The sequence below is a fragment of the Grus americana genome, chromosome 10, assembly GCF_028858705.1.
Source record: "Grus americana isolate bGruAme1 chromosome 10, bGruAme1.mat, whole genome shotgun sequence".
Lineage (NCBI taxonomy): Eukaryota > Metazoa > Chordata > Aves > Gruiformes > Gruidae > Grus > Grus americana.
The window spans coordinates 21,554,280-21,561,525 of record NC_072861.1 but is presented as its reverse complement, the minus strand read 5'-3'; the positions used below and the strand labels follow the sequence as shown (position 1 = coordinate 21,561,525).

Sequence of the window (7,246 nt, the reverse complement as noted above, 5' to 3'; positions counted from 1 at the left end):
CGGATGGTCAGGGCCGCACAGGCACCTCCGCTTCGCCCACCCGGACACCCCCGCGTCTCCCACCCAGCGGTCACGGCTGCGGCGACAGGGGGCGGCGGGAGCACAGGGGGCCTCAGGGAAGGGACTAGTAGCGGCCGAGAGGGATGTCGCCAGAGCGGTTCCATGGTGTAATGGTTAGCACTCTGGACTCTGAATCCAGCGATCCGAGTTCAAATCTCGGTGGAACCTGAAGAATTTTTGGGGGTTTTTTTTTTTTCTTCTCTTTTCCCGACCTTTTCTGCCGAAATCATGGCCAGAGATGCGCCTCACTCCCTCTCGGCCTCCCTCACACACAGAGGTGTACCAGCCACACCTCACCTCTTCCCTTGGCCAGTGCTCACCGGCCCCATCCCCAGCCGCAGTGTAGGGTGCCCTCGTCCCATCCGCACAGACAGGCAATGGCTTCCACCCCAGAGCTGCCCACTCCCCCGCTGCAGTTTGGGGCGGGTTGGCAGAAAGTCCCCCAGATCTCACAGATCCATCCTGCGAACCAGGCCGAGAGGGGCGTGCGATGCCGACGGAGCTCATGGTGGTGGCGGCACAGATGCCAACGTTCAGCTCACAAGGTGCCAAGAGGCCACGAGCGCGGGCCCCCTCCCCACCGCCACGCTGCTGCCCACCCCGCTTCTCCCTTCCCAAAAGCCAGTCCCCCTCATCCGCCCCGTGCCATGGGAGACAGCAGCTTTGTCATCGGCTTCCTTTGGCGCAGGCTTGAGACCTAAATAGAAAAGGATAAAAATAGCAATTATGTCCAGACAATTAAAGGAAAGCCCTTAAAACTGCTCTTTTTGCACCAGCTTGCCGTTAGCAGCAGCAGTACATTCGCCATCTCTGCAGTCGGCGGCTGTGTTATCATTTCTGTGCGTGGAAAGTAACCCCCAGGCATCGGCAGCAGCGCTGTGCATCAGTTACCGCCTGCTGGGACGATAACAACGTGATCCTCTGCATTTAAAAATAAATAGTTCACGCTACCTCAGAGCTTCTGAGCGGAGAAAACAAAGCACTAATAACAAAGATACGTGACGTGTGACCATGGTGTGTCGCGCCACAGTAGCGCAGAGCTGCTGGCGGAGGCTCTCTGGGAGCACACGGGTGAGGTCGGAGCATCGGGGTCTGGGGTCTGGGCTCACCCCATGTCCTGCTGCCGGCCTCCGGCGTGCCCTGGCAGGTTGTGCATCTCGCAGGCGCAAAAACCCCACTGAGCATCCCCAGGATCGCATTCCACGTGTCCCATGGGAATAATTGCACGTGCCAGTTCCGTAAGGCCGTTGCAAGGCCAGACCTCACAGGAGCATAAAGCTCTCTGGTAGCGTAGCGGTGAGGTCTGTAGGAGTCTGCGTTGTCTTTGGATTCATCCTTTTTATCTGCAGACAAATGCAGAACACCCGAAATCTTGAGACTGAAAATGCTCATCCTGCTCCCGCCATCCTTCTTAATCCTGCTGCATTAAAACTGATAATGGATACTTGTCTGTGTAGAGGCTGGAGTATATTTATAACTCTGTAGTTAAGGTTTCCATCTCACATCCTATTTGCAGTTGTCCACTGAACTCTGTTTTTAAAAAAATATTAATTTTCACTTGATGTTTCTCAGGCCTGGTTTCATCCTCCAGAAATGGTATTAGTTCTAAAAAAAATTAAAATAACACAGATGAAGTATTTTTAGTTATCCTCCTGTAAGAGTTGTTCTCCTTTTTGTGTTTTGAATTTTGTTTGGGAGCCTGGAAACACCCTTTATTTACATTTTTCATAGGCATAAGAATTACTTCCTCTTGCACCAAATTGCAGATGTTCCTCATCTGGAACTAGCTCGTCCTACACAAGACTTTGGGGCATAAAATGAGGACAATGCCTTTTCTGGCTGAGCTAAAAATCACAGTCCCTACACTGCTGTACCACTATCGCTTGTTAAACTTCAACAAGACATTACGAAGCAGAGGCATTTTTACCAATCGTGCGTCGTAACGTGAAAATTTCTGCAGATTGCCGTGTATTTGAGCAGCAGCAGGGGTTATTTCTAGCCAAGCCCATTCAAACACATTGGATCATTTATAATCAGGTTCTTCACAGCATAGAGAGACAAACCTGAAACAGCAGAATGAATTTTGCATCTAAAGAGGAGTCAACTGACAGCAGGGCATGAGGATAGTGTTGGACTAGCAAGGAGCTCCAAAAATTAAAATCTTATATTATGTTCAGTCCTGGGTTAATTTTGTTCCTGTTCAGGCAAGCCCTGGATGAGAATATACAAACTCTCAAGGAATTGTCGCTGTCGGCGCAGGCTGTTTTTGGCTGCTCTGCTCTCTCTCTGTGTCCCCTCCTGGAGCGTGCTGCTGTAGTTACGGGGTAGCCTGGGACACCTCCCGTGTCCATGAAACATGGCCAAAAAGCAGAGGTCAGGCCTGAAATAACAGAGGACTGTGTGCTCTGGGACTGACAGCTTTTAATGTGAGAATAGTCATTCAGCGCTGGCATTGCTGCTGCATTAATTGCCATTAGTGTCATCCGTGCGGGAACACCAGATTCACTGCAAACCTTGAATTAGTGCGCTCTCGTAATTCTTCAGTTTGTACTTAGGCACGACCATTTGCGGAGGCAGCACGTTCCAAGCAACTGGAGCAGAGACAAGGAATGATACTCAGCTGGCCCTTGGATGTTCAATTTAGCGAAGAAAAGAAGCAGAGGTCACACTCATAACTGCGTATTTATGGTTCTGTTCTGGAAATTCATACAGCAGCTGCCAAAAAGGCCTCAGCTTTTGCCTCGGCGGCACCATTAACGTGCAGATGTGTGTCAGAGCTATCAGCTCCGAGCTGCTCAGCCCCAGGCGCTATGCATCAGGCTGTCCCTGCGCCCGATTCTCACTTCGTTCTCCCACTTCCCTCCCGTCACCGACTCCTGAGACCCTGAGAGAAATCCTGGCTTAATAAAGGGGAAATTTTGCCACCGTCTTTGATGGTTGTAGCGTTCCCGCGACAAGGTCAAGGTCTCTTTGCAGAATCCACCAGTTGGATTTGACATGGAAATAGAAGAATGTGGCACAAGGATGGTCAGTATCTGCTGCTGGTCCCAGCTTTTCTGGCTCTGAATTCCCTGTTCACACTTTGCGAAGCTCAGGGAAAGATTTGGAATTGGAAATCACAGTAATTCAAAACTGTCCTTGAATGGCTGTTGACCCAAATTCCTGTTTCCCAGATGAAAGGAGCCACTGGCTTCCCCAGGGCAGAAGGCGGAAAGGACAAAAGCAAAGCCCCAGAACCTACTCTGTTTTATCAGAGGAGAAATATTTCCTGAGGGGGAAATCCAATCAATACTTTGCAATTTTCTAACAATCCATGAATCATTGCAATTATGCAGAGATAATTCAAGCTTTCCAATCCAGCTGCTAAATTAGAGAAAAGCATACTCTAAGCACTTACTACCCCCAGCTTGACATGTCAATCAGAAAAAAAGCCTTCGAGTATAAAATCCATCCACTGAAATAAAAAAAAAAAAAAAAAGAAGTCTCTTTTTAAAACCCTGGACCAACTTAAAGGGCCCATGATGTAGGAGGAGTTCTGTTTTTCAGGTAGTTCCATGACAGAAGTAGGAGTAATGAAAATGTATGGAGTCGATAGGAATTTTTCTGTTGATAATTCACTTGAATTCCAGCATCTGCTATGTTCTTTTTCTAGTTTTACAGCTCTAAGAAGAAAAGAATATATAAGAAGAAATGGACCCATTCAAAATTATTTTCTATATCAGCCTTTTTTTTCCTAACCCTGGAGTTGGAATAAAAAAGGAGCAGGATCTGAACGGGGACCTATCCAAAATCAAACCTCATCCTGGTTTTGCTGTTCTCTAGGGATCTCTACGGCACTGGAGAAAGAGTGGGAAGGGAGCAGCTCTAGAAAAATTAACCATGTTCTGGAGACATTTTTTTGCTAGGACAATATTATGGTAAGCAGAAAGGAAGGAGAGTTTTCAGCATGCTTTTGGAACAGGAGTCGAATGCAACAGACTCGATGACTTGGTGTTTCTTGTGATGACTGTCAAGATGAAGTCATCAGTTTCCCGCATCCATTTTGGACTCGACACACATCTCCTTGTCTGTGTCTGCTGCCTCCAGAGACATATTAGCAAGATCCTCTTCCTCTTACTACACCCTGCCACAGGGTTTTATTCCCTTTCTAGGGCCAAAATCTGCCTGATGTTGGTGCATTTAATAGGAGTGTCGCTACCAACCAAATACAATGTCAACGACAGCAGTGCAAGCATTATCACATGTGCCATCATCTTCTAATTTGGATTCAAAAGATCAGCCCTGGGGAATGAAGAAGGCAGTTTGATTTCTGCGGCCAATTCATTCACTGCTGAAACAACCAACGGAGCTGGCTGACTGCGCTCAGCATGGCGATGCTTGTTGTGAAGCTGCACAATTATCCAGGGAGCCAGGCTGAGATTATAAAACTTTGCTCATTAAGATCATTAGAGAGCTGTCAGATGGAACAACTGGGATGGCTTTGATCTGGCAGAATATCCTTCCTCCTGTTCCCAGACTTTGGGAACCATCCAGTTCCCTATAATTATTTTTTTTTCCCCAAGTCATTCAAACAATACTCATTGGGTTTTTATAGGGTGCAATAACTTCTTCAGGCAAACTGGAGGCTGTAACAGCTATAACAAGATTAATTTATTAAATAGAAACCCTGATATTTCAATGATTCCTCTATAAATATGCTCATAGTTGGTTTTGCCAAGAAAATGACAAAATGTTGCTCATAATCCCAACGATATTCCCCATAAATCCACTAGGTGTCCTACTGTTTTCAAGCAATTAGGCTCAAGGTTTGTTTGGGTTTTTTTCCCCTAGTTTTGCCAGGGAGGAATTAGTTTGAGTCTTTAGTGGAATTAAGGCCAGGTTTGCAGGTTGAAGAAACATGTACGTATGGTTTGTGCGACACAGCAGGACATCTGGCTCACGGCGGCAGCTCTTTTGGCAGATGTCATTAATGTTTCCCACGGAGACCGACTCAAGTTTAGAGGCTGGAAGAGAAAAAGGAAAAGAATCTGCCTTCCTCTCCTGGGAATGCTAAACAAGATCCATCAAAGCCAAATCCTCTTCTAAGTCAACCTTGGGCATCTATTTATAGGACTGCTAAAGTGAGCCCAACGCTGACCTCAAAGGTGGTGGCAACACGCGTTAACCTTCATCAGAGCCGCTCTGCACAGGCTGCAAGTTTGACATTCTTGGTCGCTGTTCCAGTCCCCTGATGGGCGTCCTGCTGCCGGCCAGCGCTCCCGCCTGCTCACGAGGTGTCCTGTCACTCCGAACACAGAGGGCATGTCACATACAGACTAAGAAAAGCAGGCTGAAAAATAGCCAGAGGATAATTTTCTCATCCCAGCAAATGCTTGGGGTGGAGTGTGGCCATCAGAAAGCAGCCAGCTGTTTGGCTGCTCCTTCGTTGCATAACGCAGAGCGCTCAGACCATATCAAGTCGTGCTATTTGGGACATCCCTCAACCGCCTTGGGATCTGTTACTTGCACTGAGTCCCAGCATGGCAATCTAGACTTCTCTGAAACAGCCGTCTCCTAGATATCTAAAAACCATTTTTCATTATTTCAGTGTCTTTCAGTGCTCAGAAAGGGGTATTTGCAGTATATCAGTGAGGGATGACTACAGGGTGATCTTTATGGTCTTGTTACTGAAGCACAAATCCCCTTCTGTATGAACCCTACAGCCTTACCCTGCGCCGAGCAGGGATTGTTGCATTTGCAAACTCCCCTCTCCTTCACTCTAGTTTCACAGGGGTGCCACATCTTGAATTTACCCCAGATCTACGTGAGGCAAGCGAGGAGAAAATTAGATTTGTTTTCTATTTAAAAAATGCCAGAGGCAAAGAAGATGCTCTCAAACAATGAGGTTATTTCCTTTTCACTAGGTGCTTCGTGGCCAGAAGTACTGCCCACAGCTACCAGCTCTGCAAACAGGCACCGGGCAAGGTGTCAGCACCAGCTTAATCACAAGCTGCAAGGGGAAATCAGAGGGGGAACAAGAGCCTCCTGTCCTTGGCCCATCAGGAGTCCTTGCCATCAGGCATTGCGCATCCTGGGAAGCGCCGAGCATCTGTCCTGTGCCATGTGTTGCCGCACTGCCTCTATTTCTTGCTATTTGTGTTGAAGGTATGACAGTCATTTTCCTGACAACCTGCAAGAAGAAAAGATACTCCCATCTTCCGACTGTATGTATATATAGATACCTGCTGTAGTACCATCCATATGCAGTATGTACCATATGCTAACTGTGAAAGAGTTTAACCTGGTCCTGCGCATGTGTTTGCTGTTATACATAACAAATACCTCAAGCCTTGCCATGATTCAGTGCATTATGCATGGGAGCCATCTGGTCCCGTAGCTTAAGAAGCAAACTGAAAATTTGATAAAAGCACAAACAGTCACAATGAGAGAGACTGAAAAGATGTGTTGATATTCCAAGCAGGAGTCTCCTTCCGTGGGGGCTAATCTCATCACCCATTGCCTCTTTCCTGCTCCTTTCTCTGGAAAGCTGCTCTCAGACAGGTTGCACTCTCAGCTCTGTGAGTACGCACACCTTCGGGATGCTAAAAATGTGTTTCGTGTGCTTGAGCAAACCTTCTGGGACAAGATTTTTCTCAGTAGCCAGCTGTGCAGTGAGCAAGATGTGCAGGATGCTTGGAGCACAGCATGTTTTACGGAGGTCAGACTGATCAAGAGTTCTGGCTGGTTTAAAACGCACTCTCGATGATGATTAGTCATTAATATTGTCTCACCACTGTGCAGAATTACAGCTCATGGCTTTGATAGACTGAAAGGAGGTCCATCTCAGCTTGCCTAGATGTTCTGAGCCTTGGGATGGAGATGTATTTTGGAGGGACTAGGGGAGCAACAAGGAACTCGGTGCAGTAGATTGGGTAGCGTTTGGGCTGGCTTGGATTTGGCTAAGAGTTTGTCTAGAACTTGACCAGGATATTAGTTACTAAAACTGGCTTAATTAGATTTTGGAGCCAGACCAGGTTTCCCCCATTCTGACCCTGTTTTCTGATGTTTGGAGGGCACAGGGAAGGAAGGCAGACAGAAGATGCCTATTTTAGTACGTCTCCGCAGGGAACGCGCACGCTTCAGACAGGTACACATTTGTTTCCTCTGACACCAAATTAATGGGAATTGATGTATTGATTCTGCAGTT

The 7,246-nt window shown here is 47.2% G+C and overlaps 1 non-coding gene across 1 annotated transcript; it reads left to right on the top strand.

The window, feature by feature from the left end:
* Positions 1-156: 156 nt before the first annotated feature.
* Positions 157-228, top strand: TRNAQ-CUG (transfer RNA glutamine (anticodon CUG)). Its single transcript has one exon. It is a non-coding gene; the product is annotated as a tRNA-Gln (tRNA).
* Positions 229-7,246: the final 7,018 nt, after the last annotated feature.